This window comes from Struthio camelus, chromosome 11 (genome assembly GCF_040807025.1).
Source record: "Struthio camelus isolate bStrCam1 chromosome 11, bStrCam1.hap1, whole genome shotgun sequence".
Classification (NCBI taxonomy): Eukaryota; Metazoa; Chordata; class Aves; order Struthioniformes; family Struthionidae; genus Struthio; species Struthio camelus.
In genome coordinates, this window is record NC_090952.1 from 7465108 (window position 1) to 7491464 (window position 26357).

The 26357-nt window shown below is 43.7% G+C and overlaps 1 protein-coding gene across 3 annotated transcripts in view; it reads right to left on the reverse strand.

Annotated features, from left to right (window-relative positions):
* NEXMIF (neurite extension and migration factor) overlaps positions 1 to 12647 on the reverse strand; it is a 178218-nt gene extending 165571 nt beyond the window's left edge. For 2 of the 3 annotated variants that reach the window (XM_068956621.1, XM_068956624.1), the window contains exon 1: positions 12520 to 12647. The gene's annotated coding sequence lies outside the window, so the exon portion shown is untranslated. Of the gene's footprint in view, positions 1 to 11603; positions 11627 to 12519 lie in introns of those variants that run through there. The other variant, XM_068956623.1, reaches the window with a different exon arrangement.
* Between the last annotated feature and the right edge of the window lie 13710 nt (positions 12648 to 26357).

The following is a 26357-nucleotide window of genomic DNA, read 5'->3' on the forward strand; positions in this document are numbered from 1 at the left end:
AACGTAAATCTACTTAAATTCACAAATGCCACACAAGTATAACTTTGGCCTATTGGCTTTATTCAGCCAGCGCACTTCAAATTCTAAGTCCTATACTTACAGAGACACTCTCCATATACATTCAAAAAATTAAATAAACATAATGCAGATGAAGTAGTAAACAGATTTGTAATGAGTGTTACTTGTCCTTGTCAACTGACTGCTCTGATGAATAATGCTGTTAAAATGGATCAGATCGCCCACCAACTATGATCACAGCCTTCCCATGTCCAAAAGCCATGTGCTTCTCCAATTAATTGCTCAAAACTAATTGTCAGATGTAATTTTCAGTCAGCAGCTTCTGCTTGCCTTCCTCCTCCTTAATATATTCTGTTCACATGCACTCCCTACAGCACCTGACTTGCTCAGCAATCTTTTCTCCCTTCCTTACACATCCATGCATTATGTCTTAGACCTAATCTCTCCTTACAGCTTTTGAGCAGAACTCTTCTAAGGCAGCTGACATTTAAATAAGCTCTGTATTGACTTTCCTCTGCTGTACCTCAGTCTGGCTTGTTTTCCTTATGTTCATACTCCTATTCAGCTCAGTGTAGCTATTTCCAAGAATAACGGAAGCAGAGCTTGACTGATAATCAATAAATACCTTTACCCTGTAATTCCTCAGGCATACAGCACAGGAGGAGATTCCCCTCTCTTCACATGCATATTCACTATTTTGGATAAACTTATACAGGCAGAAAAAGGTTTTCCCAAATCTGCAGCGTGGTTTCAGACCACATTAAGCCCGTGCACTTTCTTTTAACTCACATTAAACTGATACAACTTTTAATTAAAAAAGTAATTTTGAAAAATTGCTTGTGCAGTGTGTAAGGTGATGTTCACACAGCATCACTGATCCCTGGAGTTCTACAGCCTTGAGTTTAATAAACTGAATTTTCAAAAGTAAACACAGCTTGCATCAGCATGAACCTTCCATTTCAGACAAATATTTTTCATTCATTCCTTTTTAGCCAAAAGAGTAAATTTTCAGAGCACCATACTCTACTCCATATACCAAGCACTGCATAGGTTTCACTGGACACTAAAAAGGGAGAGGCTTTCAAAACCCTTAAGGAGCTTTGTCCAACTACCAGCAGCAGAAGCCTTGCCATTAATAAGAGTGAGGCAGGCAGGCAGATAAGATGCCCTCGATCATATCAAAGATCGTAATATCGACACCCAGCTCCAACCTGGCTGTAATAACAAAAGGCCATTAAAGCCTGGCTGTGAGAGTCAAGCCCAAAGTCATCGCCCCCGTCTTTCTTACTGAAGAAAATGTCAGGCCCAAGGACTTTGATAAAATTTATATCTGAGACTGTGCGTAATCCTACAATCACACAGCAGCTCCAGCCTGCTACGACTGTAATTTAAGATTTATTTTGCTTAATTTATTATTTTCTCTAGTAGGTAATCCAGCAGGGGGAAGGGCAAAGGGGAGAACAAAAACAAAAGTCAAACTGAAATATTCTGCTCGAGGCAGAAACAAGTCAAAAATACTTCCAGGTTTTCTTTTATTTGGTTTCACAACTGTTCACTTGCTCCTTTTGTAAGTATTTTTAAATAAAGGATTTGAATTATCTTTGATGTATCAGAAGTTCAAAAGGATGCTTAATGAAAGTAGATGTCATTCCCCCTTTTACTTTCTCTTTTCCCCTTCTCAATTCATCACAAACAATTATCCTATTATCCTACACACATGTGCATGCGTGCACACAGACACACACACACAAACGAGGGATGAGAACAAGATTCTTAGGTTCATTTCATGACTGCATTTCTAGCAGGTCATTAATTTCTCTTTGAACTAGTTTGCTTCTCTATATAATAGGGAGAGGTGAATTGTGTGGCTTAACTGGTGTTTATAAGACAAATACTCTGAGGCACCAAGCATTCTGTTATCAATTCAATGATATTAAATATTAATATATATTTAACAGAAATAATTTACCATTTTCATCTGTACATATTTTGCATTTACAACATTTTAAAGATTCCAATATCATTAGAAATGCCAAAAGGAGAAGACTCTATATCCTCATACCTATTCCACCAAGAAACTGCAGGGCTTCAGGTAATTTTTCCTACCACTGAAACCCAGTATATTTCTAACTGCATTTCTTCAGTCCAACCGTCACAAGAAGGTGAAGAACTTAAAGTTCTGTTTTCAGCTGCAATAAGATAAATACTTAAATATTCAGTGCTACTCATGCCGAGGGATGTATTGCACTTTTAGTTTCCCTTAACCCTCAGCACTGTTTCTGATTATCCTGTGAAACTGAATTGTGGACAACATCTTATCGTATGAAATTACTTTCAGATTAGGTCTCAGTTGTACAAAGTATTTAAGCACGTGCTTAAGCTTTAAGCATGCAAATACGTTACTGAGTTCTGATGTGAGGTTCTCTGACAACGCATACAACACAAATCGCAAACAATGCAGTACTAATTCTTTACCTGAAGAGCTCCACATTGTAGATCAGCCTTTCTGAGATGTGCTACTTTCAACTTTAACAAGCTCTTCACCCTTTTTAAAACTAATGGGTTCCATGTATTCATCTCCAAAGAGTATAAATTCTTTTCCTCCCTTTCCCTTTTAAATACGTCAGGCAATAGTACAAAAAATAACATCTGTGCCACAGTTATGCAATAAGCAGCATGATCACCATTATATTACACATGACAAATGACTGAATTTAAAAAAGGCACCTTAAGCCTTGACATCAGGGAAGTTTTCAGTCCAACTGTTCCTCACTCATCCTAAACTCCCTGTTTTGCTGCCCATCTTCATTGAGGTTTCACGGCTATCAATGGGAAGCTGCAGTAGCCATGCTCTGAACCACACAAGCAGAATGAATCTGGCTGGAAAGGGCTTAAACATTCAGCAAGATGAAGAACCCCAAAGTGGTTTTAGTAAGCACGTATTCTATTGGCACATATAAACAGTACTATATATTTTCTTGCAACAGTTAGCAAGCCTTCTCTTTTCATAAATATAGGTCAAGAGAGCTAAACTCTGTTTTTGCCTCAACTCCCACTTTAAATGCATAAAGAATTTGATTTTTAGGGAGCATAATGAAAGGAATGGTCTATTTCATGCTATTACGTACACAGCCAAGGATCCCAAAGGGTTTGTTTGGGCTTTAAAAACAAAACAAAAAACCCTTGGCATTTGTCAGAATAAAACCATTTTTCTTTGGTCTTTACATAACTATTCTTTCCAGATTTGAATAAATAACATCAAACAAATTCTTTTGACTTCCATTACCATGAAATGCACAGAAGTCGTTCAAGAAGAGAAAGAACAACATAGGAAAACATTTCTTGGCAAAGGACTAAGAGGAGTACCCTGCATAACCACTGTCAGACCTGAAAACACTCCTTCCAGCTGCTCCAGACCCTTTTGTTACTCAAGCAGTCTGTACTGGGTAAGAAAGAAACACTTCAAGCTACCACAAAGAACAAGTTTAGGAGCTAATACTACAGGGTATCGCTTTATCTGTGAACGCATTGGGGGAGGGCGATTGACAGTATTAACAAAATAACAAAAATAAATATTGACTAAAAAACAAGTTGTAGGTCTGGCTTTCCCCTTGACTCTTTGTTTTGTTTACGCGCACTTGCAAATTTAGGTGTGATTTAACGTGCTACCTTCAGCAAATACCAGGCCTAACTAAGAACATGTTGCATATCCTTACATCCCCTTTCATCTGAATGCCACTCCACACAACACAGAATGAGAAGTCATATGATACTGACAGCAGCAGATTTTATATATTTTGTATTTATTTTATGTTGTAATGGGAAAACTAACCCCTATGGTTTCACAGAAAACTTAAGGCACCACACAATCAAGTATTTCAAATACGATGTTTGTGCTCCACCACGCACAAATTTATCGATCAGTCCATTCCACATTGCGCAAACAGCTTCAAAGCACAATTTATGCAGTATTTCCCTCTCCTCTCCACCATCAACACTGAAATTTCACACTTGCTATCACCTTGCAACCACCTATCTCTTTTAGGGGTCGTCATCTTCCACCCTTAGCTCTTCCACTGGCTTTCAGGTTGGCTTTGAATGCCCCAATATCAAGACTATACTTAGGTTTTTTGTTCACCATTCATACTGCAAAAGTTAACTTCCAAAACATTAACCAGCTGCAGTAGTTGAAGAGTTAATTCATGACATTTCTAAATCCACCTTCAACTAACCTTTAGGAAGTCTTAACCTAACCCTGAACTACTCTTAGGGACTCTCTCTGTCATAGTATTTAAGGAGAGGAAAACCAAACCTAAACTAACTACACCAGCACATGCCATCAGACCGTACATATAAAGGTGAGCGTAGTAAACAAGTAAAGGAAGGAGGATGTAGCTAATGCCAAAAAAAATAATAATCGTATAGAGATTGCTGCTAGAGAGCCTGAGATACCACAGAGTTTGCTTAATACATTAATCAGAAATCAATAATTCATACACCAGTAACCATGTAACAGCCAACACATCAGTCACAAACTAATTCTACATTCAGTTCTGCATCATGACTAATAGCCATCTTTCCTCCAGAAACAGAAATGCTTTAAAAGAAAAGAGTAAAACCGGCATTACACTCTATTGATCATTAAGCACTATGTCTTAAACAATCTCTAAAGAATAAGAATTGTGGAAGCAGAACGGGGCTAAGAGCTTGACACTACATGCAGACATGAACTACAAACTTAGGGTAAAGCTGGAAGATAACTTTGTGTTGCCTAATACAGCAACAAAATCTGAATGATCAACCTGATCCAAAAATTCATCCTTTCAATACAGAGACTTCTTGGAAACATAACGCGTTCACTTTTTAAAAGGTTGATATTTGTAACAACTAAGACAAGGAAAGGCCCAGTTCAAACTGAGAAAGAAACAGGCAAGGTCTTAACAGAAATTAAAGAAACAGGCACAACAAACAAAAATGGATTTACTGCAGTGCAAACTCTCCATCAAATGATAACCTAACCAGACAAATACAACGAGTGAGTGAGTGAAGGTTACTGGGTTAGGACAAATTATTTTTTTCTGCAAGAGGTTTCAGCTGACGGGTTTCTCTGCATTTGCCATGCCCGAGTGGATTAACCACACAGATTCCCTGCTTCAGCTAAACTTGTAGATATTGTGACAAGTAACGGTCCTAAATTCCAATACTATATGTTAACTATGTTGCTTGCATCAGTCTGCTGTGTTTTTGCCCGAGTTGGCAAAGTCTACCTGATATATTTCAAAATTAACATCACACACACACAAGACAACCACTACATGGACAGATGATTTTGATATAGAAGACATCCTTAGGTACAGACATAAACAAACCATGGGAAATTATTGCATGTTGCTCCCTACAGAGGCAGCGGTGTCAAGAAGATAGGGGGTCGCTCGTTTGTTTTAATATGAGCTGAAAAAGTGTGGTCAACGGCAGACTTCCCCTTCTGATCTTCCAGAAAATTCCATCCAGACCTCCAAATTAAAGGTACGGCACTCTATCAAGTAAACCCATTGGTATAATGTATTCAAAACATTTTTTAAAAAGCACCCACAACAATTTGTAGCTAGAACAATCCCGTCCCTAACAATTTTGCTCACCTACATGGCAACAATGACCACCCTGAAAAAAAATAAAACCTTCATTTTTACCCTCCAGGTTCAGAGAGAGAGCCAAGAGCATCAAATGTTTCATTCCCAAAAACAACATGAAATAAAGCTAAGCATCCATCGGTATTCCCTTCAAAATACTGGCATGAATTTTAAATTCATATTCAGAGTTTTAAAACATGACCTTGCAGCTATAGCAAGACTGCTGCTAGCTGACCACACAGATACTAGATTCGTTTTGTCTTTGTTGAATTCCCATCCACTCCTCTTATTTCCGTGAAACGGTTAAACATTTCTCTAAAGTTATTCAACAACTATGAAGGTCAAGTATTGTCCTAAATGGAAAAGCCCCTGTTGCAAATGAGCACACCTTTAAAAGCTGCATGTGCTTCAGCCTGCTACCAGCCACAGAGTAAAAACTTAATCAGGGGAGAAAATGGCAGTAAACCCACGACAGAGGATGCACACCTGGTCTATACATTACAGTCAATGCTTAGAGAGAATCTAGCTGACCCAGCTAAAGACCTGAAAATTGGGGCCAATGTAAAGAACGGGAAAGAACTTTTTTTTTTTTTTTGATGTATAAAACGTATAGTTTCAGCTAAAATACTAAAATTAAAAAAGAGCTTCAGTGGCACTTCTGAAGAGTAAGAAAAAGGCTTTGGAAGCCTTAGATTTGAAGCTTCACAAGCTTCTTATGAAAAATGCAAGCTTTGAAAAACTTCTGAAGATTTAATATTCTTACTTTGGGCTCTTCTACTGCCAACGGACTACAGATGCTGTAACTAATAAAAAATAATTAATGCCAATAAACAGGCCTTTCGTAAGGCCTCGGCTTCTCTTCTCCATCAAAGACATTGGCTCATTCATTGGCACATTGTGCAGGAAACAAAATCCATGGAGCCTGTGGTCTTCACATTTGGCTTTCTGCACTGTAATTCACAATTAAAAGTCCTTCCCAAGGCACAAAACTTCTGAGCATGAGGACAGGAATCGATTTTTAAGTATGCAGGTTCAAGGGCAACTCTTGAGCGCAGCAGAGACCTTACCTACAAATGACTGTGAAAGAGCTGGGAGTTCGTGCACCAGCCTGTCAAAAAGCCCAGGTCTCATGGAAGCAATGAAACAGCCAGACGGTTTTTCAGCAGTGCTCAGCACTGAGCAGTACCTCAGGGTTCAAGCCATTTCCTGGCACTTCTGCAAGTCTAGACATATTCTGTAAGGTTCACAACAAGAGCTGATAGCTTTGATAATCTTGGTCTGGAAGTCTGAACATCCTCAAAAATATAACTATCTCACAGTGTCAGCTACTGACTCACAACACACTTTCAGGATTTCTCAAACAAAACATTTGAGGCATTTTCTATTTCTCCCGCCCAGATAAGGACCTTTACGTGAGCTAATACCCAAGGATTGTGGCAATACTTTTTTGGGGGCACTGAAACTCCCCCCTCAAACTCACACACTGGAGAAGCGTGGAACAGCTTCAAACAGTATCGATGAACACCTCAAAGCAGTAAAGATGACAACCTTCATGAAATGAAACAACCACCCATGCGCAAGTGATACATAGGTGTCATACATAACACAGGTGTCCATAAAGAGGCTCTACATAAGCAAGGCGAAAAAGTTGACAAATCGGCAATAAACCTCAACTACAACCTCTGTCGTTCTTGCCAACTTGAGCTATGAAATGAAGTCTGGAATTTGCAATGCTGTGTAACGCAACAACCAGAAATCAAGACCTCAAGCTCTCCCAGATTGAGGGCAGGGACGAAAGCGTGCTTTTTGTCTCTTGTCTAAGGATAACAAAGCTATTTGCAAAAACAATAATACCGGTACTGACAATGACAACTCGTGAAGGTGTTAAGGTTGATTCAATACATGAACGAACTAGGGTCATTTCCAAGTAATTCCAAGCCTTCTAGCCCAGCACACTACGGTCATACTTGCCCCAGGCACAACAGCAAGACACTTAGAAAAGAAGATCAATCAGAAACTTCTAGTGGGCACATCCACCCATATTGTGAAGATACTGGTACAATCAAAAAAAAAAAAGAGGAGAAATACAAGGTCAGTAACAGGAAACAATCAGCTAGCAGAACTTTCTATCATGGGAGATTACTGAGACAAGGGTTTAGATAAATTAAACAAATAGCGCATTTCGTAATCAAAAGAGTTTTCAGAGCTTTGTTAAAACCAAACGACACTGACAACATGAGCTCACATCGCTGGGCCTAAGTCACCTTCTAAATATGTAAGGGACAGAAGAAAACTCTGCCTGGGGTTAATAATTCCCCACAACTGCCCTCTCCCAGACCTCCTTAGGGCGCCCTCTGACGCAGCTAGTTCAGACCCCTCCTGTGACAGGAGGGCACTGGGTTACATCCCTACATTATTCAAAGAGCTGACGTAACGATGCAGACACAGAGCCAGCTCATATGTATCAATGTTTAGAGACTGCATAATCATCCAGCTCATCCCATGTGAAAGCTATATTAAAACACCTTCCGTATACAAGAAATTCTAGAGATTTAAAGTTTTAACACGAGCTAACAAACACCAGGGATGAAAGAAATCCTGGGATGAAAGATCTCCATGACACCTGCTTTGAATAAAAAGACATTGCTACAAAAATATCAGAGACCTGCTGGTCTAGAGCCTTTGCTACGTGTCGTTCCCCAGACATCGATTTGCAATAGAGGCACACAAAAGCAGCGTCACATAGACTATACCATTCCCCTAGAACTGCAAACAGAACATACCCAGAACTACTACCTAACTGCCCAAAGCGCTACTGAACTAAAGCGACCTTATCTCGCTGTTTTTAAGACGACTTTGTTAAGGACAACGCGCGCAGCCAGGTTCAGCACTGTTTTGCAGAACAGATAGTTCCTCCCATAACCTTCACTCCAGCCTAGCTTTACTAGATACCCACAAATCTCACACTGATGGGTGTGAAATTGATATCAACACATTCGCACTGTTAGCAAAACAGCTTATCCTAAATTTGTGCATCTCGGACCAAATCCATGCCCAACACCGGCATACTCAAACTAATTAATTATCTTTGCCTTCTGAACTTCACCACTTTCTACACAACAACATAAGACGTTATAATTATTTAACGTTTGTATCGTAATGGCACATAGTAGCCCTAAAAATCAAAAAGAGCGGAGATCCTACTGAGCTACTGGCACCACATACACGTAACAGATCCGGCAAGTCCGTCTCCCAGAACAGCATGAACCCTGGTACAGGAGACACAACAAGTGACTACAACTAACTCTAAGGAAAAAGGGACGAACAAGGTACCACAGTTTTATGCCACATGGCTCATTTACTCACTGCTGGCAGCTTCCACAAAATCAGGCTTGTCCAGCACCTGACTGTACACATAGGTAATGATTATAAAGCCAACTCCAGCGGGGCTAAAAGCACACAAAGATCTAGCATAAAAAACAACAACAACAACAACGTGCAACCTTTTCCCAGGTGAAAGTACAGATTCTGGTATGTAACAGGTGGATTATTTGAAGTTATTTGACTCCCAATTCTCAAATTTTTTTCTTTTTTTAAATTCTCTCACACACCAAAAAAACTGTCATTACTAAGAAGCAATAGCAATTTTACTGTGTTTGACACTCAAGATTACCCACTTTTCTCAGGGCTAAACACAAAACCAGCTACTGCAGCACCTGCACGGTTTCCACATTACGGTGGAATGACCAGGACGAGGTCTGGAGTGTTTCTGGATCTTCTCCCTTGATTCTGCCTGAAAAAGAGGTTATTTCCTAACACTGATTTTTGTTTGTTTGTTTGTGATGCGGCATAAACTTTGAGGGGACCATTCACTGTTTGTTTTGCTTGGGGAAATCAGCCCCAGGTCGGTTTGGTGATATTACTGCTTCCGTTACCACGGAAAAGCCTTACTATCTGAGAAGTACTACTGCACTTTCTGAAGACGGTTGCATCCTAGATCTGGGATGGAAAACCAAGTGAAATTCCTATATTTAGGAATACCTTGTCCTCTTATATACGTTTTGCAAACATACATAAGTCTTCTCATGTTTTTCTTTCCAAGCACAGGAAAGAAAAAGAAAAGACGCATCATCAATTGACCACAAAAACATCCGCTAGGCACCACCATCTCAAAAGAGAAGGGCACTATCAAAATACTGCCCTATATCGATGTATTTAGTGTCCCTATACCAGCTTCTAAAGTTAAAATCTATTGGCAACAATCTTTTTCTTTGAAAGAGACTTCTCACAATTCAGAACTCAACAGCTAAGCAGGCTGACTGAGCCTCTATTCCAAAAGGCAACAGCAAATAAAAAAGGGAAAAAAAACCCACCACCATCACCGCTCCAAGACCAGAACAACTCGCTGAGGTGCAGCAAGAGCAGAGGAGAAAAACTGAATGAGGAAACTGATTGGTTGCTCCCCTTTTCTGCCTCCCTTTTATTTCTGCTGAGTGTAGTAACACTTGAACTGGCTCTCTTTATTTTCAGCCGGATATACGCTTTCAAAGATACTGTACCACTGGGCAGGCCAACCAGGCACTCTCTTTCTTCCCTTAGTTAGAGCTTTTGGGAAAATAATTATTCACCAGAACTGCCATCACGAACAGAGAAAGCTAAATCAATGTAGCTTTGTATGGGCCATTGCCACTGCAAAGCAAATACTCAATCAAGACATGGATCAGTGAGAATTTTATCACTAGCAATCCTTATGCACATCTTTGTGTATTTTTAATATCCGTCTTACCACTTGCTGTCTCCCCTCTCTCCCTATGCTCCTGCACCCCATTCTCCCCACAGATTTCTCTCGTGTCAGTGGCAGTTATAGGGCTTGGCCATCATATTCACACGCTCAGTAAAATCCACTTAAATACACAGCCAGGTTTATTCCCTTTAAAAAAAGTAAAGCATTGGTGCATAGCAGATTTATTCACTGAACAGGTTGATTTATTTAACGGACTTGTCATACATCAAACCCTACTATGGCCTTACATAATTGTTATCCATTTAACAGGTCTGGTTCTTTTGTCAAATATTTGTTTAGAAAAAGTGATTCACTAAAGATCGCTGCCCTGTGCCCAGTTCACATACCTTAACAAAAACGCAGTCTTGTACGGACTATTAGCCGAAGCGACTTTAAATTGCATCCTACCTGAGCGTTGCGTTTATTTGTTCAATTTTCAGTTGCCTAAACCAAAAAAACCAGGTGTGTACCTAGAACACACACACACACACGCACAGTTCACTTTCCAGCAGAGACACTTTGCTGTAGGCACAGTGGTTACTGCATTACCATACTGTTCTAGTGATAACAGCAGGTACCTAAAACACTGAGAATGCACATCTGAATACCAGGATGTTGATGGTTGCAAAGAGGTTTCAGGCAAGCTGGCCAACCCGGGCCAAAAAGGATGAACAAACCACCAAGTGGAAACGGGGAAAAGCTCAGGAAGCGTTTAAAAGCCACAGACCTGATTTATTTTAACATAAGGAGGAACATTCAGCCTCTTACTCGCACACGCGCATCTCTCTCCTCCAGCCCCTTTTGCCACATACATCCACAAATTCCCCAATGGGTAAACGTATTAACAATTTGGTGCTTATTTGGAGCGGGAGGTAAAACGCGGGATGTAATTTCAGAGGGAAAACGCAGAACCTTTGCTTTAATCACTAGTCCCGTTGCAGCTGGTTTGGGTTAATACATCATAAAATGCATCACTTGCAAGCAGCACAGTTCATTTTGAAAATGAAGATTCCTCCTTTTTTCTTTTTCCTTCTCCCTTCTTTTCAGGACCATTAAAACACACACACAGGTCACATCTTACGCTTAGTAAGCAAAACACATTGCTGCTGCCACTGTGGCACAAACGTACAAGCAGTTCAGAAATTAAGACACCGAAATAAAAATGTACGAACCCAATTTGCTATTGCTCACTAGACAGATGGTTAATTATATTCACAGCCGCATTTTTCACTGGGATAGAGTTTCAGACAATGAGCCAGTTTTATCTGATTAGCCAGTTTTCCAGTTTAATACGTGCAACGACAGTTACTTTCATGGTCGGGGCTTTTTTTGGTTGTTGTTGTTGTTGTTCTGGCTAAGAAATACGGCTGAAGTAAGTGTAAATTCTTCCCAGCGTTCAAAACGCCGAGGCTGTAAATAAAAACCTAGGCACAGCGTTACGCGGGGTGTCAGGAGCGTGAGGGAGGCACGCAGGAAAATACAAATGGCCTACCGGAGTTGGGGGGCCGCGGCCGCGCCGCCCTCCCCGCCCCACCGCGCACACACACACACACGTTCAGGTGCTGCCCGGAGCCTCCAGCGCCGCCGCCGCCGCCCGGCACCGCCGAGCCCCTTCCCCCGCGCAGCGCCGCGCCGGGAGGGCGGCGGGGGGGGGCGGGGGGGGACACACACAACAAACTTGCCCCACACACGCGCGCAGCGCCGCGCAGCGCCGGCTCCCCACCCCTCCCCCCCCCCCGCCGCCCTCCTCCGCGCGCCGCCGCCGCCCCCCCCCCCCCAACGGCCAACGGTCGCGGCGCGGCGGCCTCGCGCCCGGCCGCGGGGAGGGGGGTGGGGGGGGGGCTCAACTTCGCCTCAGGCCTCCGCGCCCACCCGCGCGCGCGGCCCTGCCGCAGGCCGCCTCGCCGGGCGGCATTTACATCCCCCCCCCTTCCCTCCTTCCTCCTCCTCCTCCTCCTGCTGCTGCTGCTGCTGCTCCGCCGCCTCTCCGCGCTCGCCTCACGCCGCCTCCCGAGCAACTCCCGCGGGGGAAGGGGGAAGGGGGAAGGGGGGGGGAAGAAGAAGCACCGCCGCCGCCGCGGGACTCACCTCAGCGCCGGGCCTGCGAGGGAGGCGGCCGCGCGGGGCCGGCGGGTCCCCCCGCCCGCCAGGCGGTGTCGGCGGCGGCGGCGGCTGCGGCGCTCAGCGCTGCTCCATGCGCCCGGGGCCCCGGCGCGTGCAGGTGGACGCGCCCGCCCCCCCCACCCCCCGCCGCCCCGCGCGCGCCGGCCCCCGCCCCTCCCCCCCGCGCGCGCCGGCCCCCGCCCCTCCCCCCCCACCGCCGCCGCCGCCGCCTCAGGGCCGTCGGCGGAGCCAGCGCTCCCCCGCGGCCCCCTCAGCGCCCCGCCGCGGGCGGCTTCACAGCCCGGCCCGCCGCCGCCGCCGCCGCCGGGCGCCCCCCCGGCCCGGCCTGCCCCCCCCCGCCGCGCATCCAGCCCGCGCTCCCTACGGAGGGGGGGCGGCTCCCTCCTCGCCCCTCCGCCGCCGCCGCCTCCTCCTCCTCCGCCGCGGCTGCTCCTTCCTCGCCTCCTCCTCCTCCCCCGCCCAGGTTGCTTTTTCCCATTCAGAAGGTGCCGGGGAGCGTCGCCGCCGCCGCCGCCGCTGCCATTGTTCCCTCTGCCGCGGGACCGGCTCCGCGCCCCCGCCCCGCCGCGCCGCCGCGGGAGCGCGCACCGCCCCGACACCCGCCATGAAGGGCGCCGGTCGTGGCCCGGCCCGGCCCTCACCTGCCGCCGGGGCAGGTGCCGCCGCGCCCGGCCCTTAGCGCGGCGCCGGGGGCAGCGGCCGCCGCCGCATCCCGCCGGGCGGAGCAATCCGTCATGTCGCCCCCGGCGCTGGGGGCCCCCCGCTCCCGGCCCGAAAATCCGGCTCTCGAGACCAAATCAGGCACCCTGGGGGGGCGGGTGGGTGCGTGGGGAGGGGGATCAGGAGCGGCAAACCGGTGGTACCGTTACTGCGGCGCGGGGAGAAAGCCGGGACGAGCCTGCTGCCGCCGCCGGGCCAGGCCGCAGCGGGCCGGGGGCCGCCAGCCCCGTCCGCTTTCTAGACTTGTTTTCATATTGAAGGGTTCCTCTGGTCCGCCTTCACCTTGCCCTTGGGAGACTTCTGATTTCAAGAGCGCTGAGCGTTAATCTGGAGACGCCAGCCCTCGGCCATGCCACCCCTCGTCCTTCCCGTTCACAGGCAGCTGGGCCGGGCCGGGCCGGGCCGAGCGCTCGCTCCACACGCGCTCCCCAAACTCCGCCGCAGTTGCCAACCGAGGTGCAGCTCAGCAGAAGGAAGCCCAGGGGCTGAAGGGGGGAAGGCAGGGAGCCGCGAGACGATGCCTTTTGCGGCATGGGAGGCGCTTCCCAAGGGGAGAGAAACTGAGGACGCACGAAGCCATCGACGTCTGCATGGCACGTGAGTTATAAAATACATCCGTTCTCGCCAGAGCCCCAAAAGAGCTCGAGTATTACAGCACTATCGCTGCGCGACGTCGGCAGCGCTGCTAACTTTGCACGTGCACCATATCCAGTAATTATTGCACTGGGGACTGGAGGAAAGTTTTGTTATTACAACTTCTGAATCAACAGAATGGCTTAGTAAATAAAAAATAGAGCCAGAAACAAGGATTTTAACCGCAATTAAAGAAAAGCAACATGAATGTTATCCTTTCGGTTTAATTAAGTTTGCTATGATATTTAATGCAGTTCCTTGCTTCCTGAAGGTTCCTATTTTAAAGTTACCACTTCTCATTTACACAACACACTCCTCTCCTTTTCCATGCTGCATGACACAAACACAAGCAGTCTAAAAAATTAATTAGGTAATACTGTGACAGAGGTTTTAAAATATCAAACACTTTAGTCCTTGCTCTCGTCGCATCCAAAGCCAGGGCCCGATATGCCTATGTGCATATGCAGTAGTAAAATGGGAATCATGTATAGCAATATCTATAATGGTACCTGAATTCAGAATGCTTTGCGTATCATTTAGCTTCCAGTACTCTTACAAAATAAGCAAATATCACTTGTTCTTTGTTATTGGTGGTACCCAGGATGTGCCATATGTTGCATTTATATAAAACTGATTCATTCCCACTGCTTGAAGTACTACGTCCTGATGTAGAAACAGAGCCAGGCATTAAGTGATTTGACTAAGGCCACAGAGCAAGTCACTGTCATAGCAATGGCAGCTCCCAGTCCTCTCCTCAGTTACGGTTTTTGTCTCCATCATCATCATCATCAAAGTTCCTGTGGAATTTGCGTATTTTAGTTCCCTAAACCACTTGGTTTCACCCCCCCCATTTTATTTCCATGACAAGAAAATTAAAGTAATATAAATGAGTAATTAATGAGGGTCAGATGAGACTGTGACAGCGCATTTGGCAGAGCTCACTAAAGTGAATGTATATTTGGATGTGCTCATTAGTTTGGTCACTCATTTCAAAATTCCACAAACTCAGGGGTGTTTTCACCCACAGTCATTCCTGCCCAGTGCAGATCCCCTCATTTCCTCCCTGCAGCATGCTCACATAGGAGCTATTACTTTCAAAAGCACTACCAAAGAGAGACAAGCAAATCTGGCAGCTCCTCTGCTAAGCCTTGCTGCAAAAGCACGGAGCGCGCTTCAGCCCTGCGCCCCACAGCAAAGGCGAAGTGCGTGCCTAGAAGCACTGGGGCACTGGCACCAAATTTGTCAGACCTACTGAACGCCTCCTGATGCCTTTAGAAAGGAGACAGCAGTGGTTGTGTACGCAGGGAGGCTGGCAACTACAGCCATCAGCTGTAGGTGTATAATCACCTAGAGGAGATTAGACGTAAGTGTGGGGAGAGCCTTCCTGGAGATGAAAAGATACATTCTATTAAATAAACATTGCACCTGGATCCCAGTTAGAAGACAACTCAGGCATTTATTTAAATGCCTTCTTTTAGAAAGAACACAGACATAAGGCTCAAAGATTACGTTGTATCACAGCTACAAGGAAAACGTCTTGAGTTTCACTTTTCCACATGCTACTCATTTAAGGCACTTCATTTACAAAGCTACGATAATATTAACCGATCAGCAGCATAAAATTCCGTACATCTTGGGCAATCTTAAAAACTAACAGTCTGTGGACTGTGATTTTTATGTACTGCCACAAACAGATGTAGAAAGTGCAGTGACTTGATGGAAGTGCAGCTACCCGCCTTGGCTGGGTATTAATTTTCCAGACTGTCAAATAAAAGATTCGCAGGTGTGAGAACAAGGTTCTAAGAAAACTCCTTTTGGCAGGAAGAGATCAACAAAACCCTGAGCGAGGAGAGATTGTGATGCCATCCACTGCCTCGCTTTGCCCTCCCGCCCACACTCATTGCTCTCCTGACCTTCCCAATACAGCGTAGCTGCAACGTGCATCGTAATCAGTCACTACAACCTGGAAGACAGAGCAGATCAGACATTTACATCTGTCCCATCCTCCCAGCTGTCTTCTCACAAAGTCCCTATGTCCAGACATATACATGCTTTGAGCCTAGGCTTGCTTGTCTGTCTAGGAAGCAGGAGTTAGAGTCGAAAATAGCGGAACCTGGAGTACAATAATGGGCCAATGCCGTGGTAATTTCCAATTTCCAAAGTAACCTATTTCCAGATCATTCTTTCTGCCTTGTTTCCTAATGCACAGGAACCTCATCGAGGCATACCAAATTAGGGGTAAATCCTTCATTTTGCACGGCCTGAATCATTTCTGCAATACGCAGCCCCTCAGCTAAACCATAGTAGAGGGTTAGCCAGAGGATCACAGCAGGATTCTGGTTTGCCTGTAGCACAAGTACAACACAGGTGTGATTTTGGAAGAACTTCTCAAACGCCGCACTCTTGGGTAAGCCCAGGAACCATGGCAATCTATGGTTCAAAGGGTTGCCCAGACATTACAAACTTAAAAAACCCAGAGCAAAAGGCCAACAGGACAACAGTTGGCATCTCCTGTCTATCTCACCCTACTGCAAAGGGCTGGAGAGGATTCTTCCTACGCTCAATTAGACTTTCAGGACCAACTTCTGAACAAGGAGGATGTCATTTAGACCACTGTCAGATGGAGACAGGGGTGGCATAAGTGTTAAAGGAAGTCCCAGGAGCAAAAAAGTTGGAACAGACGCCAGGACGGATGGCAGGGTTAGACCGAAGCTCCTGAGCAGGTCGCTCGACCTGGCAGGCCAGACAACAAACCGCAAACGTGTCAGTCGCTGAGATACCCATCCAACCAATCTTTCCTCTGTGCTGTTACCAAAGGCAGGACTATATTTCATGCATTTACACAACAGAGCCACAGCTTCTCTCCCATGCACGACCCACACACTGACAGAGCTGGATTTGGAAGAACAGGGGGGAAATATGGAGGGGGAAGGAGGTTAACAGAGCAGAAGAGAGGCCAGAAAGTTGTGGGCACCTAACCTAGTCCTGCTGCGTAACACAGCCCCAACCACCTCATGGCCCTCTGTACGTGTCTACTACATGTGACAGGTGACAGTATTGCCTCATGCACTGGAAAACAAGTCACTTTGGAGGTCTGTTTCCTCAAGTGATAATCTAAATTAGGGATGGAGTCAGGAAACAGCCTGATGAAAAGAGAACAGTGTCATATGTAGAAATCACATCGTGAATGACAATTTTTATAGCATTAGAGTAAAAAAGTTACTGGAATGGGAGATACTCCGTGCAGTGGGGTGGTTGTGATTGAGGCAGATGAGGAAGTCATCCTGTCTCCTCCTTTCCCAGTTCCTGGTGTGTGATTCAAAACCGATTGTCTGCTGCAAGAAATAATTCTGAGCCTGCCAACAGTGACTCATTCTTACTGAGGCTGAAGAAATTACTGAAGAAGAAACAAAGCTGGGATTATGAACTGCCAAATACTAAACTTCTGCTTTACTGTCACACCTGGCAAGCCTCAGAGCTTTATCAACACAGCCATTGAAATGCTACCCTCAATAGTGTTTCATTATAAACTCCAGTGGTTGCAGAAAGAAAGACTCCCTCAGCACTCTTGGGTCTCTCTGTGCACCTTTCCTAGTGTTCTGTCTAAGAGGAGCTGGAGAAACGCTGCTGCTGCTACACAGTCCATACATCCTCCTCATCCTGACTGGTGACATTTCGGAAACGCTCAGACAGGAGAAACCTCAAGGCCATTGCTGACCTTTCTGGGCAAGACAAATCTCTGACATGCCTGACAGCTATGTCTGGGAGGAAGGCAAGGAGGGTCCAGGTTAGTTTTCCAGCCTTCTCCGTTCCTTGGTACGCTCTTTGCTCGACTGGTCAACCCCCTCCATCCAAAAAAAACCAACCCTCTCTTGCTACAGCAAGAAAGAACTCCATCGTGAGGCTAAAAACAACCTCTCTTACTCTAATCAGAAAGTTCCAGTAGATTAATACCCTCTGAGGCTCCCATGGCCCAGCACAACATTAAAACTGTGCTGCTAATAGGCTCTAATCCCCCAAATTAGTTTATACCTATTCCTCTATTTCCCCTCCCCCCATCATCCTCCTGATAGTTCAACGTTAAGTTGTAAAACTTTCAAAATCTGCTTAAATTGTACATTTCTCTTACCATGCTTCCATGGCCAAACACCTGATTATTGGTGGCTTCTGAATAGGAGGAAATAAAAGCATACATTTGTGCCCTGGCCAAGATGAATGCTCTGTGGACAGAAGGTTCTGTGTTCTTTCATTTCCTTGGCAGGGCTAACAACCTTGGCCACTTTAGGCGAGGCTGCTGTATTAGCAGGAAAAAAGGAAAAAGAAAAAAGACTTAAGAATGTCCTGGTGTATTTACAGTGAGCCAGAGCACAGGTTAGAACAAAACCTGGAGAAGGCAGAAGGATCAGGATATATAAGAGGAGAAAGTCAAGGTGAAGGAAACAGGAATTAATACGCTGAACACCAGCTTCTGAGAGAGCAGGACCAAGTGCAGCAGCAGGGGCTGTTGAGTAGCTTAGCATTTTGATAGCCACCAAGTTGAAACTCCCCATTGCACATCATCAACAGGGTCCCAGAGTCTCTTTGCACCCACATGTCCTTCAGCCCCTCAGGGGACACAACCACCGATGAATACAACATGTCATAGGTAAATGGTATTGACTCATTTGACTTAAGGCTCCCATGTTTCTGTCTAAAATTTCACCATGGGTACATCCTGTGCACGCTGAATTTACTGCTCATGCACTGATCCTTAAGCCAGCACACATCTGGAAAGTATGAGACATGCTGTGGATTTGTTACAGATTTGATCTACTTGCAGGCAGTAAATCTAGAGACCCGGATTATGTTGGGCTCCTCCGCTACGTGCGCTAGACTAACGATCTGCAGATATACCGTAGATGTTTCTGGATCTCCCATAGTCCAAACCTAGTGATTGCTTTGGCCAAGCTGCCAGACATCTAGAGATCCTGGACGAGCCTGGCAGAGTTGAAGGAACTGCTGAAGACTCTTAACTAACACTGATTTCTTTTAGCACTGTCATCTTTCATGTTATGCTGTTGTCTCTGGGGTGGGCTGCATGGAAACAGAAGAAAGTTAAGTCCTGTTTATTTCTGATAGAGTTACTACTTGTAACGTTCTAATAGACAATTTGATTTCTTTAGGAAATATTAAGCACCTGGGGCCTAGAGACACCTTACACTTTACACTCTTGATTCCAGTGTGAAGGATGCACCAAGTAGTGAAGAGAGGTTACTGATAGCACAGCAGATGAAAATGGTTGTTTTTAATGCAGACATGGCAACAACCTAACATGGTCACGTTGGCCAAAGCAGCAAACAGGATGGCAAGACCAGTCTATGAAAATAAATCCAACCTTGGAGAAATACATAAAGGTAAATATCTTTCCAGCACAAGTATTCTCTAAAACGAATGTTCATGAAAAAAATCGTTTCCTTGGAACCTAAAAATCTTTAAGTTGTTTTCCTGAAACATAGAAAATTCAGTAAGTTCTACAAGTTAGCTGGCAATTCACCTTTCCGTCAGCCTAGAAAAATCGCTAAAATTTAGTTCTCACCTCATTTAGTCCCCTCTCCCCCCAGTTATGCAATTTGATTACAGTGAGAGCAACCATTTTGCTGAATATGCAGCAGCCTGGTCATCATATTTTAATGCAGGGAGACAGGAGGAAAAGGCTTTTCTATTTGAGGTTCAAGTGTTTAATATAGGGCTTCACTGATGAGCAAAAGATCGAGTCCTCTCCAGCATATCTGTAGACAAAGAACACCTTTTTCTCTCACGTCTTGGATGTGCCCACATCTAACTGAAGAGAACGGAACAAATCTTGGTGTTCTCCTACCTTTTTTTTTTTTTCCCCAGTATTGTAGTTCATTAACTACAGGAAATGCAGCTTCATTGATGTGCATTAACCAATGAGTTTCATATTACTGCTACTGTCTCCAATCAAAGAATCATTTATGGAAAACAAGGGCAGAGGGAACAACATGGTTTGGCAGCTTTAAGATTATAAGCCCAAAGCTTTATACCCTCTGTCTTATATTTTTACATTAAAGTATCATGAGATATTACCATATTTTTCATTATTATTTGTGGCACTAAATACTGCAGCCCAGTGCCAGATGGCTAATATTCAGAATAAAAATAATGCAAGGCCAATCATAGAAAGACTCAATGAGAATATAACAGCATGTATTAATCCTACTTTCCTAATGCACACAGTTAAAATATTAGCAGACTTAAAATCTGATTTTCCAGTTAAGAAGAAAGCATATTATAGAATTAGATATACATGCATGCACACGTATATATACATCTATATATATACATATATATCTGTAAAATATAGATTTCCTTTCAATTTTGTTTGTTTGTTTCAAAGGTCTTGACCTAATACACGCACACATATTTTTCACTACTTGGAAGGTTAATCTGCCCAGTAAAGGAAACCAAATAATTTAAAATGCATTAGGAACATAAGCACAAACCTTTTTCTAGAGACTGCTATTGGTACAAAATACTTTTTTTCCCTCTTTTTTTTAATATATAAACAGCTTGAGTCCTAAACTTAACCAGATGGAAACGTGCCTACAAAGAGCTGGATTTAATTCAGAAGAGACTGACAGCCAATAGATGAGCCAATTTAGACCATCGTATGCCAAAAATGGTCAATCATGTTATCTTATGTGTGACTCTACTGTGGCAGATGCCAACTCTATCCAAACAACTTTTAGTATCTTTTTGGAAGACAGGATTATTTTACACACATTTAAAAAAAAATCATAATAACGCTTGATTTTTCTGGAAGCGTTCCACTTAGTTTCAGCATTTCTACATGACATTTATTTATTTATTTATTATTTATTTATTTATTTTAATGATTTTTTTTTATAGCCTCCTAATAGAATAAATGCTTTCCAATCCAACCAAGGATGATTTTTAAAGTGTAGTTCAGTAATGGTCCCCAACTGATTTTAATACTAATAAGAGGAAAGCTCTATACCTGTGCAAATCAATTTAGCTTCTTTCTTCAGACCAAATGTTTACTTTTGAAAACCAAAAGAAATGGGACAGTAGGTAGAGATTAAATGCACTGCCTGCATCCCTCAGCAGCTTCCCTAAAATAAAGACTAAAATTAAAGAGCAAATTTATGGTGAGACATTACAACCAAAGCATTTTGTGTGTACGTGTGTGTAATTCATAGTCTCTCAGGGAACTCTTTTACCTTCAGGAAGGGAGACTGACAGGTATGTTGTTAATCTGCCCGGGATGGCAACGGGAAAGGTCCTCCTCCATGTCCACCGTAACCTTTACACTCCCTTTGGGGAACGTAGCGCTGGTATGCTTACTTTTTTCCATCTTGCACCTAATTTGAATAAGAATAGTTAACAAGGGAAAAAAGACTTATTCAGTTATTCGTCCATCCTAACAGCACAGGACTATTCATTCTCCAGCACATCACATAACCTGTATTTAAGCTCTATATACGCTGTCAGCGTGGTCTCTGTTTAAATTCAGTCTGAACTTTTAGCTTCACACTAAAGCCCTAGGAGGTCTCAGGTGATGAGATTTCTCTGTCTGCTAGACTGAAAGCTACAGAAACCAGTGTAAACACTTAGTAGATCATCATCTTTCACAGGACACCTTGAAAGGCCACATTTAAAAAGATTAATGTCTTCAAATCTATTGTTTCCACAGAGAATAAAGCAAGTTGTTCTTCCAAAGAAGGCAGCAGTTCTGCTGCACAGCCTATAGTTTGGGTGTCTTGGACAATCACACACACAGTTGCAATTTCATTTTCCATTGGTATAGCAGATAATTGCACTGCCTGTGTGAAGTAACCTAACCTCATATGGCAGGAGAGAGCCAGGCAACTGATCTGCAGGATTTAAGGCCAGCTCTTAATTTCCAACCTATTTTTCCTATTTTACAATCTTTTCTGATGAGAGTCCCAAGATTTTGAGATCCAGGGACACTAATCTTTCTTAAGATTAATTCACTCTAAATTAGAGTGAACTCTTAACAGGACATTTGGGAGGTTTGAAGATCTTTCTGATAGGGAAAACATACATTGTGAATTGTGTGATCATTTTCTTACACTGTTCCTGCTTCTTTTCAGAAAGACAGTGGTGAATCACGTATGACTGGAGAGCTTGACTGTGGATGTTGATGTTGCACTTGAGACAACTCTCACGGAAAGGTTCAGTCACGTTGAAGATTCATGTACGCGCTTCCTAGTTGTACAACATGCAGTCTTCAGCTGATGAAGAGACAAGGGTCGAGGTAACCACACCTTGCTCACATCAAGCTTTTCCCTAGCTAGTCCTACCTGGTTTGTGGATTATGTTACTCCTGTATCTTGGCAGCACGTTGGACTCCACTCTAGAACCCCTCCAAGGTGTTTCAGCTAATCCTCGCGGAGCAGTCAAACACCACAGAAGGTGGCCGCTGACTTGTTTTTTGTTTGGTAGTTGCACAGGAAAAATACAGAGATGTCTAGGATTCACTTCTTGAAGGAACTGCTAGAGTCAGCATGATCTACAGTAATTTCTCTCTTCCCTGACCGCCCCAAAACATCTATGAAAATGCATTTCACTTTGGTGGAAGTTCTCCTTTGAAGAGTAGCCTTGAGTTCAGCCGTACAATCAGGTTTCCATAACTGGACTAGTGACATATTACTCATATTAAAGCACCCGCACAGCAAGATGGGCCTTGTGGGAGCCTCTCCCTAGTACATAAGGTCGTTTGTCTTGCCCAAGTAGATGCACATGGAAGTTGCATAGCTGCCAGTAGGTATATCATTGCTTCATATTGTACTGTGTTTGATGCTTTCAGAAACAGAGCACAACATCAAACAGTGCCATATACTGCAGATGGATCCACAAAGGTCAGTTTTCAATTTGCAGTGGGGAGCAGCTTCACGGTGACTCATCAATAGGATCCAGGATGCTTTGTCCCAGTCTGACCCAAGGCTGGCCAGAAGGTAGGCAGCTCTTGGAAAGAACCACAAGCTCCTAGCAAAGCTCTTGCAAATGGTAACAAGTTACATGAGACGTTTCATCACCTATGCAGGTTGTTTTCTAAAAAATTAGTTCATTTCCTCTGTTTATGGATAGCTAGTCAGTAAGTAAACAAACATGTTAGTCAACCACAGCCAGGCTGATCACAGCTCTTCAGCTGTGGTAGATAAACATCTGGCCCAAGAGCAATAGGTGGCTTAGACTGTGCCAAGAGCTTCCCTTCACGTACTTACTATCATACTCATAGCTGTTGCCCACCTTTCTTGTATAATCAGTGACTCTAAGACTGGTTGCCCTATCTTGGTGATTATCCTGTACTGTTAGGAATACCTTGCTGTTTGCTCACCACCAGCAAGTCAATTTTTTTCTACGGCCATGTTTTTTTTTGTTTGTTTTTTTTTTTTGCACCTATTTTAGAGATGCTCACTGGCTGAATTTAATTGGCTACATTGCCACTACTAGGTAAAACAATGTTTTTTGCAGTTTCTGTGCAGCCATTCTAACAGGTCTTAAAGCAGGTTCAGTAATAAGGACTTGAGGACAAGTGTGTATTAAAACAGATTTGTGCTGCCCACAAAATAAATCAGAGGAAACTTTCTTCCTACCTAGGAAACTGCCAGGAACGGTATACTGCAGTCACAATAAATGTAGGAATCTTTGAATTTTTTTTTTTTCTTTTTTGGTAGAAAGACATAGCACTTCTCCTTGACTGGTCACACTGATGCAACTTGCAAATTCAAGCCCTCCTATACTTAGATGACGTACATGCACTTGTGAGCTTACATCTCTTCTAGTTCTGCCCATTTCATTTTAAATTGCCATTGAGTTGTTCTGAACCATAAAGCCATTAGTCCGTGGTTCAATTCCCATGGAGACAGCACTGCTCATGTCAAAGCACTCTACAGGAAGGACTGTATGAGGTTCCCATCACCTCCTTTCCTGCCCTCTGCTAAGTTTATAGGTTAGGTATATTCACTTAATTATTTCCTGCTGTCAGAGAAAAACAATCAGCTGAGTAACTTCTTTTTAATCTGTCTCAAGCATTAAAAACGTGTTGCGGTCATTCATATAAAAATTGACTTGAACGTCAACAGGGGTCTTTGAGGAGCTCTTTTGGTTCCTGCTTTGGGAATCAACTATTCCATTTCCACGACATACCACTTTCATCTCACTGCAGATGACAGGAAAAACAAATGTACTTAACAGATATTTCATAAACAGTCTCCAGATCGTCACTTCTTCCCAACGTTTTCCAGTTGATTGTTATTATAAGACTCATTTAAGTTACCAGCAAGCAGTGCAGTCCCCTTTTTCTGCTCATCATGTTCCAACTGATGGCGTGAGCTGTCAGACTGTAAACTCAGTTGTCAAACAGCCACAGTTTGTAGATTTAGTAGAACAGCTTAGCATTCTTTTGAGCAAACTACTTGAGAGAGATATTCAGTAGAATTTAAGGCCTGTGCAGTTTTCTGGTTAGAACAGGATCAGTATAGGACCGCTCAAGTGTCAGTAAAGCAAGCTTTGGTCCAAGTCGGAGAGACTGCCATTAGAGATCAGCTTGTATTTCAAGAATGAATTTCCACTCAGACTTTGATACGGAGACTTAACAACATAACCATTTGAAGGATTTGAGTCTTTAGACACCTATTAGGATCACTTGGACATTTACTTACTAGAACTCAACTACTTTCTAGTAGGCCATATCACAGCTAGAAAATTTTGGCCCTTAATTTAAAAACAAAACAAAACCCACAGAATACAGCTCATCAGAAAGCACTGTGTTTGCCAACTTGTAGAGCTGACCAAGTTCTTTTCCGTATTTCCTCATTGTTTTCACAGGTGTTACATGCATTCAACTTGCTGTAAAAATATTTCTATGCTATTTATATCAGGCAATTTTTTCAAAATTGTAGTCCACCTCCAGTTGTTTCCTCTTCCTCCTTTGATTAACTGTAGTCTGTGTTTATATTTAGTACGTACATACGCACACGTAACTTGATGGTGTAGCATCAAGGTTTTATCTGTATGAGTTAGAGACTGAGTACATTACTTGCATGTGAATTACATACAGCTCATCTCCTACAAGACAGCAAAACGTTTAAACATACCACTCTGCTGTGCATTCTACACAAAGCACACATCACAGGCTTTTGTGTAGATAAATACTGTCAAGATTGTGTCTCAGAGCTGTTGCGTCACGGCACTCTCCAGCTAAGTCTGATGGCGTTATGGTAACTAATGCACCAACCCATGACATGAAATGCACAAAGGGAGCCTTAGAGATCTTCAAGAAATCTACAGCCACTTTTTTGGTACAAAACATTTTGTGACTTGAGAATCTCATACCAGATGGCGATTCCAACCACTGGTTTTACTGGGAGCTCAGTTTAGGCAACCACAAGCGCTTTGATAAACCTCATCCTAAAGTCATGCGTCTTGTTGGCAGGTATAGGAAACCTCTTGTTTAAACACAGCTAAATCTTCCCTTTGCTGAGACTCAGCAGGATATAGAGTTCCACATTTGGTGGAGGAAGGTTTCCGTGGTCAGCTGAAGATTTCCAACATCAAAAATTCCAGATGATCGATATGAAAGGCTAATGGGACTGAATTCAGACGACTCCATGTATGCATGAATGGACATACGGATGGATATATCCAAGATGCAGCACTGAAGCACACGTTTGAACAGAACGATACGCTCTTTGCGGCAACACTAAGCAGAGACACAGGGTTCTAGCAAACACTGATTGTCAGTGGATGTAACATTCAAAATTATTCTTCTCACACTCCATGAATTGTGTGCACGTATCACTTTCTGCAAGACTATCTCTGGCCATTCTGGAAGCACTACTACGTAACACGATCACATACAGAGACTCTATTGAGAATTAGGTGCATGTACAGCCCAAATAATACATAAAACAGTGGACAAAAGACAGCACTGAGTAGGCTGCTGTTATTAGCTGCCTCGTATTTCAGGCTACTTACCTGCCCAAAGCGGAAAAAGCAGATGCTATGGCAGAGCTCACTGAGCAGCATTTCATAAAGCAAACCTGTCCCCACAAGACAGCTGCTACATGAAAGGTACAAACCTGGCACAAGAGCCTTCATTGTGCTGTGTCCCATCCCTCTTGAGGTCGCCTGACAACAAAGTCCTTTGAAAGACAGCACTGTTCCATAGCACGCAAGGGGGTGGGGGGGAAATAGTCCTGAGAGAGAAGCTGGCAGTGCTTCCTCAAGTTTGCAGACAGCAAATCTTTCATGGAGAATTACAGAAGAATTATAGGAGAATTACAGCCCTGGTATGGGGACAAGCGAGGAAGAAGAGGCAACAGAGTGAGTAAGGTAATGTTTAAAGAGAAATGCACGCAACTGCTGCAAGGAAAACCCCAGGAAGCAGCCACTGTTACACG